Raw genomic sequence first — 12,500 nt, forward strand, 5'->3', positions numbered from 1 at the left:
TTCTTTGGATGCACGAGGTTATGATCTTAAAGCTGGTTCATGCGCCATACTCAAATGGACGCAGTGGAATGTGCACAGTCAAAATGATGTGATTACAATCAAAACAACTGTGTGTGCGTTAGGGTCGTGCGAGGTCGTGCACCACCTTACATTTGAAAGACTGCAGGCTGTTCTGAAAATGTAATTGATTTTTATGCTTAGCAAACATCTACAGGACTGTGCTGATTCTTCTAAGAGACTGTAGGATTTTCATTAGGGCCTTGTGGAACTGCATGTCTGAAATGCCAGTGGTACTAACCTTTATAGGCCATCTGATGGTCCATAAGTTACTGTTCCTGCTGCAGCTACGTTTCAGTGCAACTGCGTTGGAAGATTGCTTTTTCCATTCCACATTTCTCTCCATTTCAGATTGATTGTGGAAGCTAGATAGCTAGATCCATTTCAAGTTACCTGGTTTCCTTTTCAGAGAGGTCAAAGACGCTCACAGCTGGTAAGCATGTAACTAGCGCTTAGCTAGTTTTCAGTAGTTTTTTTTTCTTTTTTCTTTGATATTGGTGGCTGTTTGCCTTATGATGATCACTGACAGGAGGATGTATTTTACCCACTTTTTTATTTACCACTGCATCACTGCCTGTGCTCCATGCTGTAATGTATTGTAAGTTATGTGATAGTAGATTATGCACCACATTGTTGCCAAAAATGACAGCACAACAGCAATCACTGGCAGGGCTTGACTGCATGGCAGGACAGATGCCTGTTAGTGTAATAAATGACCCTTCTCCAGCACCAATCAGTAGCTATAAAGCAGAGGAGGACAGTCTCATCATGTCAAAAACCAGGAGGCCCTAATTCCCTGCTTATCCACTCATGGCTAACCTTATCAGCAGCAGCTAAAACACACAACAAGGCTCCTTCTGGCTGCAGATAACCTCAATACACAGCGCAGCTTGTTTAGTATAGCCTGGCCCACCGCCTGTTGCTTCAACGCTGTTTGTAGACTGTGTTTTAAACCCGAGAGGTGTGTGATGAGCGAGAGTAGTGTGTGTATGTGTTTGTGTGTGTGTGTGTGTGTGTGTGTGTGTGTGATCCCAATAGAAGCAGCTGTTGTACGCGCCTGCAGTTAAGGAGAAGCGAAGGAGCGCGTGGGAAGTGATTCAACACGGTCCACCTGCCACACACACACAAACACACACACGCACGCAGGGTCACAAGCAGTCAGATCCCACCCCCAAGAGCACCAAATGGTCACCAGTGTCACTATCGCAGTCACCATCTTATTTAGCCCATGTCTATGCAGAGAAATAGCAGAAAACATAGCTTTCAAATAATAGTTTTCCTGCTCTGAACGAATAGCTCTCCAATGATTTTAAAGGAGCCAACAAACGAATAACCAGCCAACTACAGCCAACAATACATTTTTACATAAAGGGCCAACAGTGAACCTCTGTGGCTTCACACAGAAACCCTCCAGGCAACACTTTACATAGGCTAATAATAACAATAGCGCACCGGTAACAACGTTACAATAAGTTAATTCGCGGAGGTCGCCCACTATTCCTATCAGTCCTTCAGGCTATTCTGTGTTTTAAATCTCGACTGTCTGGAAATCCCTAACAAAACGTGATATAAACATCCAGGGTTATTACGTTTAGAAAGCCGCCTCAACGCCCAGGAGTGGCTCTTTCTTTCTCTTTCTGTTACACACGGACACTCTTGTTTCTCTCTCTTTCTCTCTCACACACACTCGCGCGCACACACATACACACACGCACGCACACACACACACACACGCAACACAGCACGCACGTAAGTACACAAGGGCTCGGCACCGAGCTTCGAAAAAAAAAAAAAAAAAAAAAAAAACGACAACCCGTTTCCTCGACATCGTAATAACTTCCTCAACAAAACCGTCTCCGTACGCTCGCTCGCGTATAACAAACAACCTCCGGGTTTGAAAGCTAACTAAAGATGAACACGCAAGCACTCACCGCAAACGAGTATGGGCTATTCCAGTGTTGATAAATGAGTAATTTCTCCCTCCGTTAGTGGTGAAAGCGCGGATCCATCCCTCCGTCGAGAATAGAGGCTCCGTCTGTACTTTTGTTGTCACGCAGGAAGCTCCGACGCCTAGCGAGGCCACAGGGACGGAGAGCAGAGCAGAGCAGAGCAGAGAGCCGGGGAGAGGAGGAGAGAGAGAGGCGGCCGGCTGCTGGGAGCCGGGGAGGTGGGGCTTCCTCTCCGGCGGGGGGACGGACAGACAGGCCGGAGGGGGCGGGGGGTACAAGCACCTGCTCCCCCGTCACGCCTCCAGTCCACAGGGCTGACCCCGCATTGTCCCCCCAATGGGATAAAGAATGTCCCATCCCCAATCAGGACGGGTAGACACAGAGAGTCACTTCCTGTTGCCAAAAAAAAAAAAAAAAAAAAAAAAAGACTACAAGGAAATCAGGGACTTACCTACCAGACATTACCATATCCAATGAGCTCCAGGAAAAGTTAAATACTGTAGATGAAGCAGCAAAATGTCAACTGAAGGAGAACAATACTGCCCCTAATAGCTGTTCCTCCTATATCTACATACATTGATTATAATGAATTGAAAGGAACAGTTGAATTGAACTTAGGTGGTACTGGATGTTTATTTACTGTTATTGCTGGTGATATTTATTGATTTTTGTTTAATTATTACTCGCCATCATCTGTTAATGTCTATAATATCACCTCAAACAATGTTACATTGCTTTGTCAATATGGATTTATTTTCTGCCATGCCAATAAAAAAACCTATTGGAACTGAATTGCACTGAATTGAACTGAAGTGAAGTGAATGCATTATATTCTACATTCGGCAGCTTGTGTCAATGAAAATGAAGCGTTGAATGAATAAATGAATGAAGGTTAAGTGTTGCTGCAGTTTTGGTGTTACTACGCTTAAGGCAGACAGTGAGATATTTTTCTATTTTTCTATACACTCTATAACAGAAAATCACTACAATATTTCTATTGAGACTTATAGTGTCTCTATGGTACTCATTAGTGATTTCATAGTGACCTTGCCTTACTTTATGGAATTTCTCCTGTATAAAATCACTATAATATTACTCTAATATTCCTATAGTATGTTCTACTTTTGCTGTGGTATTAGTATAGTATCCTTCTAAAATATATTATAGGATTATTATTTTAGAAGGGCTGTCTACATTATCAGTACAGCATATAGACTAATAAAAAGAAATGGGTAATTGCAGCAAATGTCCACAAGGGGACAGCCACCCACCAAAAGCACATCTAAGCCTCAACTGACTAAACTTCTTCCCCTGTCTGGTTTATCAATGGTTTTACTGTGGATTAGATGCCAGCGACTGTACAGACTATAAAATCAAAGACAGACTTGTAAGCAGTAAAGACAGGGGGTTCTCCCAAAGCCAAGGATGAAAATAAGGATTATGCAGGTGTTGGCTAGAGAGGATGTGCGATGAGACCAGTTTCACATTGTGGTGTTAATTACTAATTGCTGTAATGCATTGGATCAAATGCAAGCCTAATTACATATTATGTCTCTCCTGCCACAGCCCACTCCTCCTTGCTAGCAGAAGGCTTGGCACAGTAGAGCAGGGAATAGAGAGGGAATATTACTCTCTATTCTGCCCCCCTACACACACACACACACACACACACACACACACACACACACACACACACACACACAGTGTTCTCCCTTAGGCAGTATGACCCTCTTTCTTCTATGTGTGCGAGTGTGTGTGTGTGTGTGTGTGTGTGTGTGTGTGTGTGGTGTGAGTGGTAAATGCATGCCCGTGTGTCTTGTTTCTCATCCATGTGATAGTGTATCCCTCACCTCTACTTGACCTGAGAGAGAGAGAGAGAGAGAGAGAGAGAGAGAGAGAGGGGGGAGAGAGAGAGAGAGAGAGAGAGAGAGAGAGAGAGAGAGAGAGAGAGAGAGAGAGAGAGAGAGAGAGAGAGAGAGCGAGAGAGAGCAGGTAGACGAGGTATCCTGACTAATGATGCAGTACTGGGACCTCAACCCTTCATCTGCCTGCTGTCTGCATGCTACCCCCAGGACAGCGCCCCAGACACACACACACCCACACACACACCCACACACACACACACACACACACACACGGTCACTAACGTGTACTCCACAGATAAACATGCTCAAAAATGTATGTACCGTGCGGCAACACATATGCTCACAAATTCTGCTCTCATCGTGCCACTTTCACAGCCATCGCTAACTAACCATAAAGACTTTAATAGCTCCTAGCGTGCAGAATAATTTACATACAAACTTAAAGAGTCTAAACACAGCTTTAAAACGCCTGCCCCATTTTAAAACTCTACGGAGTGATTAAAAATTTATGTTTTCGTCGACAGTTTCTGGCGCACATACTGTACTTTCAAAAATACACATTTGCATTGTGAATCCCCCCACAATGAGCCTTTGCCTAATTACTATTCCTCCTCCAAGCCGCAGGTGCACTACAACTATAGGAGCCTACAGGGTATTCCTCTTCTCCTCCTCCGGTCCTCCCGCACCCGCCTCCTCCTTTACCTCCCATCTTTACCACCTTCTTCCTTCAATACTACATTCCTCAGCTCCCCTGTTCTCACCAACCCTCGGTGATTTGACTCCTTTCTCACCCATTTCACTTCCTCTCCCCCCCACATCTCCCTTATCTCTCCAGCAATCCCTTTCCTATGTACCACCTCTCCCTCTCTCCTGCCTCCATCTCTCTCTCTCTCTCTCTCTCTCTCTCTCTCTCTCTCTCTCTCTCCTCTCTCTCTCTCTCTCTCTCTCTCTCTCTCAGCAGCGGACCTGGCCTTAGGCATCGTTAGCTTAATTTAATAAAGGGGCTTAAGCTTTTGAGAGGCTTTTGAAGGATCTGACTGCTGTTAAATTCATTACAATCTATCAGCCACTAGAGACACAGCCTTGTTGCATGGCTAAGAGAGAAAGAGAGTGAGAGAGAGAGAGAGAAAGAGAGAGAGACGAGAGAGAGAGAGAGAGAGAGAGGCAGGTTGTGATAAAAAACAGTTCTGATTATTATATAGATGATGGAATCATGCACCCTGTAAACTCCCACAACTTGCTCCTCCTCTCCCTTGTACACTGTTGTTGTACATTGCAGGGGTGCTTGTACTGTGTGTGTGCATAAGAGTGTGTAAGTGTACATGTGTGTGTGTACACACGTGTGCATGGCTGTATGCGTACTGGTGGTGGAGAAGGGCATCTGGTGGGTGAATTGCCAGGCACTGTGAAAGCATGCACGCTTTTCTCCCCCTCGGCATCTGAAAAGAATGGCTCCTTCACCTCTTTTTTGAACTCCCTCGCTCCTCTGGAAGGCACACGGTGCTGCACCCCCCCCACCCCCACCCACCCCTCACCCCCCCACCCCACCCTCCCCTCACCCCCCGCTTCGCCTCCATTATGTGGTCGACAAGTGGCAGCTCTTTTAGCCTTCACCATGGGGAGACACGCTCAGGGAGGAGGAGAAGAAAAGAGTTTAGCCCCCCTGTGGACTGCCTGCCTGGGCCCCCCTTTACTCCACCAAGCCTGCTACCCCCTCCCATCATGCCCTTCGCCTCCTAACCCCCCCTCACCCGCACCACAACTCATCAAACCAGTGCTTCAAGCAAACACAAACAAAATGCAGAAGCACAACAATGGCTTTGTGCATGTGTGTGCGCGCATGTCTATGTGTGTGTGTGAGTGTGCTGGGGCTGGGGGGCATATGCTGTACCTCTGGGGCGTATGTTCCACATTCTTCCGAAGCAGATATTAAATTAAGGCTGTAGAGGTAATTAACATGCAGATCAGATGCCAAATAGAAGACAGAGGAGGGGCGAAGCAAAGTAACATGTTAAGTGAGAGAGAGGGAAAGAAGGAAAGAGAGTGAGGGAGAGAGCGATATAAAGAGAGAGAGGCTCTGCACTGTTATTAACCTCACTGTCTGACCTGCTGCCATCATCTTGTTACCACACAGCTGTGCACAGCTGTCCTGCACACATGCATAGTGGTGGGCGGTATACCGGTAGAAGCAATACACCGGTTGAAATCTGTGCTGAGGTTTTCTACCGGATGAGCCAGAAAGGCTGCAGGCGAACAATCTTTGGATGAGCATTAGCCATGCAGATCTACACTCTACAGGCTTAACGTCAAGCAGTTTGTCATTGGTCACAAAATTACTGAAAGCATGTGGACAGGGCTGCTTTATGAGGTGCACCCATGTGCATTTGTTTTGCAAATGCAAGCTTTGTCTGCAAGCTTTGTCGCCCGTCTGTCATTGCCAGAGGTTGTAACACCAGAAACCACATGAAGATGAAATGTGTGTGTACCAATATTGTAAACTTCACACTGAAAAGTAAGTAACTGCACTGTTGAAACCCCATGGGCAAAGACAGGGTTCTTGTACTTAGAAGTAGTAGAAAGTAGAAAAACGACTATACCGTGATAAATACTGTAACCATCCAAACTTCTTAGAATATTATGATATAAAATTCAGGCCATGTCGCCCACCATTACATACATTCACACATGCCCACACAAAATCAGTTTAAATGTTTGCATTAAACAACATCTTGGACACAAAGAAAGCACAGCTGACTTAAAACCTAAAACAAAATCCATTTAGAGACACAGACACAGCAGTTTTTTTTGGCCTGTCTGACCCCTAAACCCAGACCCCAGCCTCACTGCCAAACACTATCAGACGCCTTCTGACAGACAGCCACAGATGACCAATCAACAGACAGCTATCTATCCTTCAGCCAATTAGAGGCGGCAGGGGGAGGGCTGAGGGAGCCTTTATCCCCCGTGTGTGCGAGAGTAGACTTTGAGGAGATTAGGTGAGGGTTGTGCAGTAATCTCTGTCATATTTACTGTACATGGCTCTAAATATGCTGCTTATCTATCCCTCCCCTTGTTTACATACATACACACACAGCACCATATGGTGCGGCTCCAATGCCTTGCAGTAGAAAAGGGTGCAAAGGGCACAGAGAAAACAGGATAGGGAAATAAAAATGTGTATAGGTAAGCGAGACAAAAGAGGGAAAAAAAATGTGTGGAAGAGACATGGGTTAAAGGAGTGAGTAAAGGAGGGGGTCCATTGTGCCTGCTTGTCTATGTTCCCTCCTTGCCATCCTCCCTCTATCTGTGTGTGTGTGTGTGTGTGTGTGTGTGTGTGTGAGCAGCAGGGGAGTGTGTGGTGAGGCCTATTAACAGATGTAGTGGTAATAGGCAGGGGGAGCCAGGATGTGTCTGAGCCACTGACCTGCCCATTAGCTCTCTCCACTCCGCTAAGCCCTCACATCGATCACACAGCCACACATCATTGATCTGGCAAACCAGGCACGAGCGCACTACTTAGACATACCCTCCGTCTCTCACGCCTCTCAATATTACTGTGTGTGTGTGTGTGTGTGTGTGTGTGTGTGTGAGAGACAGAGCGAGACTGTGAGTGTGGGAGGGGGAACATAAATGTGTGCTTCTACGTGTACAACACCTTGTGTGCTCTTGTGTGCTTTATCTTCATGTGTAGACATCACTGTTCAACAGGCCCCTATGTCTAAGTGGACACACACACACACACACACATATACACACACTTCATTACACTTACAAAGGGCCAAGGAATTTAAAAACCCTCTGTTATATCATTCCCTCCATTATTCAAATGTATTCCACCTTTCCACCTCTCCACAGTGACATAATTAACAATGTACACTCCTCTATTAGCCACGCTGGCGGCGGCTAATTGTTAGCTGTCAGTGTGAATGTTCAGAGCACATGGCCACTCTTCACCCACCAAAGGCTTTGCTCATGCACACACACACACACACACACACACACACACACACACACACACACAAACACTCACACAACTACCTCAGCCAGTTGTTCTGTGTTTTCACCTGGATACAGGCCCCCGCTCTGACTGCAGCAGCAGTTAGCAATGAGCCTTTATGGACGATATCTCAGCTGCTAATTAGATCCAAAATGTTCTCACCTCACTCTCATCGTAGAGATGAAGCACCACCGTCTGTTCCCCTCATTACAGCGGCAGACAGAGGCATCAGAATGGCTATTTTACTCTGACAAATACAGAAGGAGAGAGATGGAGAGAAAGAAGGAGGCACAATGGGAGGAGGACACAAATGACTGTTTTGCTGTCATACTAACAGAAGACAAGGGAAGGAGAGAGGGAGGGAAAGAGGGAGGGAGGAAGAATGCGAGGAGGACACTAATAGAAAGAAGAGAGACGGGACCAGTACAGATGGAGACATGCAGACGCACGTCAGTCAGCAGCAGGTGTGACTGTGTGTTTTCCATAAAGAGAAGGGCAAAAAAATAAACCAATTAAAAGATGGGGGATGTATGGAGCAAAAGAGTTGCAGTGTCTGAGCTAGTTTTACATAACACACATAAACACTCGCAAACTCTCTCTCTCAAACACACACACACACACACACACACACACACCAACAGACAGTGACAACATGGAGTATGACTATGACATGCAATCACTGGTACTGAGCTATAGCGCTGTAGGCTGGCGCTACAACAGCTTGACGAAGTAATGAAACAGATGAAACAGCTCCGGCTCTAAATACCTTCAGTTGTAAACAGGGACTTTGAGGTGTCATTATGTTTGAAAGCAGGTCCCGGCATCACCTGTTCTCTATGTGTTAGGAGTTAAAATGAACATGGATCGGCATATCTGAGAGGGTTCCACTGGGTTCCATGTGAGGAAGCAGAGCGGGCTCCACAGAGAATCTCGTTGTGACTTGTGTGTCATTATTACAAATCGAAGCATAATCCATAAAAACCCTGGATCTTCTTCCATTATTCCCCGCCCTCTCACACACTCACTCCCCTTTTCTCTCGCCCGCCCCCGCACACACATACCCTCAAACAGATGGCACAGGGATGATGATAGCCAAACCAATTATTTATCTAATTATGACTTACCACTTAACAGCATAATCTCCCCCTGCAATTGTTAGGTATTCAAATAAGGGTGATTAAGGGGGTTATGCAAATCTGAACTAAATCATTACGCTTGTCATTATAGTGGAGTTCACAGGGAGCAACTCAGCCGGCCCACTAGACAAGGCCACGCCCCTAACACACACACACACACACACACACACACACACACACACACACACACACACACACACACACACACACACACACACACACTGCTATTGTTTTAAGTATTGTTAACTATTACTAAGCATTGTTTTTCTGCTTTGCCTGGCAGACACGTCCACAAATGTATACCTTGATATACAGTGGGATAAATATAGATGAAATGGAGAGAGAGGGAGGGAGCGAGAGAGGGATGTAGCAGCAGCCAGTGTGAGTTCAAGCCCATGCTAATAGGGTAATTGCATTGATTTCCATTTAGCTGCACTCTCTGATGTTATTTACAGCATTTAGCCCAACAAACAAGGCCTTTCTCTCTTCTCCCAGCTTGCTTTTAACCAGTCCTGACATGCTGTCAACCGCCCCCCACTCCCCCTCCTTCACCCTTTTCACAACTGCCAAAACAGCCAAATAGATTATTAGGCCATTAATAGTGGTCACACTCACACACCCCTCCGCCTCCCCCACCCTATTCCTTTCAATGTTGCGGCCCCTCCCCTCCTCTCAGCCCTGTTGGCATGGGCACAGAGCTGCTTTGAAGTGGCCTTGTTTATCCAACCAGCCCTCTGTTTAGGAGGGCCAAACGTCAAGGCTTTGCAAGTCTTAGAAGTCCTGCCTTCTCTCACCTCTCTGTCTCATATCTCTGACAATAGAGTATATGAGAGAGAGAGAGAGAGAGAGAGAGAGAGAGAGAGAGAGAGAGAGAGAGTTGGTAGTGATTAGCATGCGGCGGACAGAGCGCTGTATTAGTGCTATATTAATGTGGTGGTCACGTCCGGGACACAGACAGACTGCATTAAGCTCATCATCACTCTTCTGCGCACATCAAGGACTCTGCCGAGACCCGCAACCTACCGAGCCAGTTCAAGAGCAACAGGAGATGAGGGACAGAGTTTGGTTATGGTTGTATGTGTGTGTGCGTGTGTGTGTGTGTGTTACACGTTACACATGCATGTGCATGACTCACTGTATGTGTACAGTAATCATGTGGATGTGGATTAGCGGTGCGACAGGGCAGAAGGTTGTCTTGTATGATGAGCACAATGTATGTAGGAGTGTTTTGTATGTTGGAGGAGAACATACGTGTTTCTGTATGCTGTGTTTGTGAAGAGCTCTACCACATATGATTCATTTCATTCACATCCAATGGCTGTGTGGGTGGTATAGTGTCTCTGTATTCACACCACAGAGACACTAGTGTGTGTGTGTGTGTGTGTGTGTGAGTGTGTGTGTGTGTTATACATACATATGAATGTAACATATGCCATTTGGCTTCACCCAAAGCGCCTCGCAGTACCACCAGTGCCGACACATTTTTAGTATGGGTGGTCCCAGTGGGAATCGAACCCCTAAATGTGGCAACAATAGCACCATGCTCTACACACATTGAGGAAAAGTGTGGCCATAATATTGCATGTGTATTCATAAGAAGGCATTCCACATGCGCAAAGGCAGGGAGAGGGCAGCGAGAGTATCAAGGATGTAGGCATCAACTGAACTGACTGTGTCGTTTGAGTACTTTAAAGGCTTCTTTCTATCATGGCCCTTTAGATTCTCAGAGGTGTCACCAGGTGATGGGCGCAGGCACTTGGAAAAAAAGCAGTCTGTAAGAGTTGCTTTCAGCCCGCTTCTTTTGGCTCCCCTTCCCTCTTCTGCTCCCCCCCCTCCCTATCTCCCCGTCATTTCAATGAGAATAGAGTGTCTATTAACTGTGCAGCATCCCTCCGTCATTCCAGCCATCTTTTAAATCTGCCAGCACCCTTTCTCTTCCAGTGAGGCACTGAATTAACTTGGCTGATAAAGAGGTCTACAACACAGAAAAGCTATAGTGGTGTCATTTGCCCACCTCGCTTTACAAAGAGGTACAAGGACTGCGCTGTGACACCAATCAACATGGCCCGCTGCTGCAAAGCCGGCTATGACGTAGCTTTGACAAGTAAAACAGGTGTGGTTTCTCTGAATCACTGCAAACAGTAAAGATCATGATATTTTACACAAAAGCCAGGTACAGCTATGTCTCCCTCATTCTCTCCTGTCTTCTTCTTTCCTCCCTCCCTCCTTTTCCCTCTCTGTAGGGGTCCACACACAGCGCTAGCAAGCGCCCTACTGTAAGGCGATAAGGGAGGCTAAGACGCTTCTATCCCTGCAGAACACACACACTCACAGGGATAAGCTATAGACTAGTCCGGATCTCCAAAACACACAAACATGGAGAAGCAGCCATTACAAAGCAGGAGCTCTCATCTCACCACTAAGCAAGCAGAGAAGGAGTGAGGAAAGGAGAGAGAACGAAAGGATTTAGGCTTCATCGGCGAATGAACATGCAATCTCCTCCTCCCTGTTAGCAAGGACTCCCTTGCTCCCCTTTACCTTTAATTGCAATTTCAGCCCTCTTTTCAGCTCTGTTTGCCTCCACTCCTGACGCCTACTGTCTCTGGACAACTGGGTTACTGATGAGGGCTGAAACGTGGAGTGAGTGGTAACGGTCTTTACATTCCCCAGCAACATAAGCTACAGCTATGAACATTATAAACACATTCTTTACGCCAAGCGCATGCTTCACACTCCTCTGACACACTTTGCCCGCATGCAGATGGCGTGTATTTAAAGCCAGCAGGGCAAGGCCGTGTGTGTGCATGTATGTCTATCTGCGTGTGTGAATATGTGCGTGAATGTAGGAGTGTGCTTGTGGGAGCATGTGTCTGTGTATGTGAGTGCGTGTGTGTGTGTGTGTGTGTGTGCGTGTTTGAGAAAGTGCTAGAGGTCTCACCTGGGGGATGAGAAATTAACACAAGCAAATTTTACTGCGTGTATTTTCATTTTGCTGGTAACGAGACCATCTGCTAACCATCCTGCTCCTCACAGGAAGAAAAAAAAAAGAGAGAAACAGGCTATACTGCAATCACTCCCACCGGCCCCCTTCTCTCACCCCCCCTTCTCCCCTCCATCCCTCTCTCCAACACAGTGAGGGGCAGAGATAACACCTCAAGGCCATGGTGTTGCTGCCAGCCTTTAAACCTCTCCGTCTCCCTCTCCCTCACTCTCTGTGGTTTTCATGATGAAAGAGGGGAGAGGGATCAGAGGAAAACATGGCAGCCCAAAGACTTGTATCCACAGCCAAGGCTAAAACCAGATCGGAGAGTCACTGCCCTTCACCATGCACCTACAGCACTGCCCCGTGGACACCCACCGACACACACACACATAGACACACACACACACACGCGCGCACGCGCCCGTTGTGCACGTAAGCAAACACATGCCCATAAAAATAGACACTGATATACACACACAAGTATACACACTTGTGCCAATAACACATTCTGTA

At 46.5% G+C, this 12,500-nt stretch overlaps 1 protein-coding gene across 1 annotated transcript in view; it reads right to left on the reverse strand.

The window, feature by feature from the left end:
• Nucleotides 1-2,124, reverse strand: part of gse1b (Gse1 coiled-coil protein b) — a 51,004-nt gene extending 48,880 nt beyond the window's left edge. The window contains exon 1 of the mRNA XM_078285334.1: nucleotides 1,989-2,124. The gene's annotated coding sequence lies outside the window, so the exon portion shown is untranslated. The remainder of the gene's footprint in view (nucleotides 1-1,988) is intronic.
• Nucleotides 2,125-12,500: the final 10,376 nt, after the last annotated feature.

Source organism: Centroberyx gerrardi, chromosome 1 (genome assembly GCF_048128805.1).
Source record: "Centroberyx gerrardi isolate f3 chromosome 1, fCenGer3.hap1.cur.20231027, whole genome shotgun sequence".
Lineage (NCBI taxonomy): Eukaryota > Metazoa > Chordata > Actinopteri > Beryciformes > Berycidae > Centroberyx > Centroberyx gerrardi.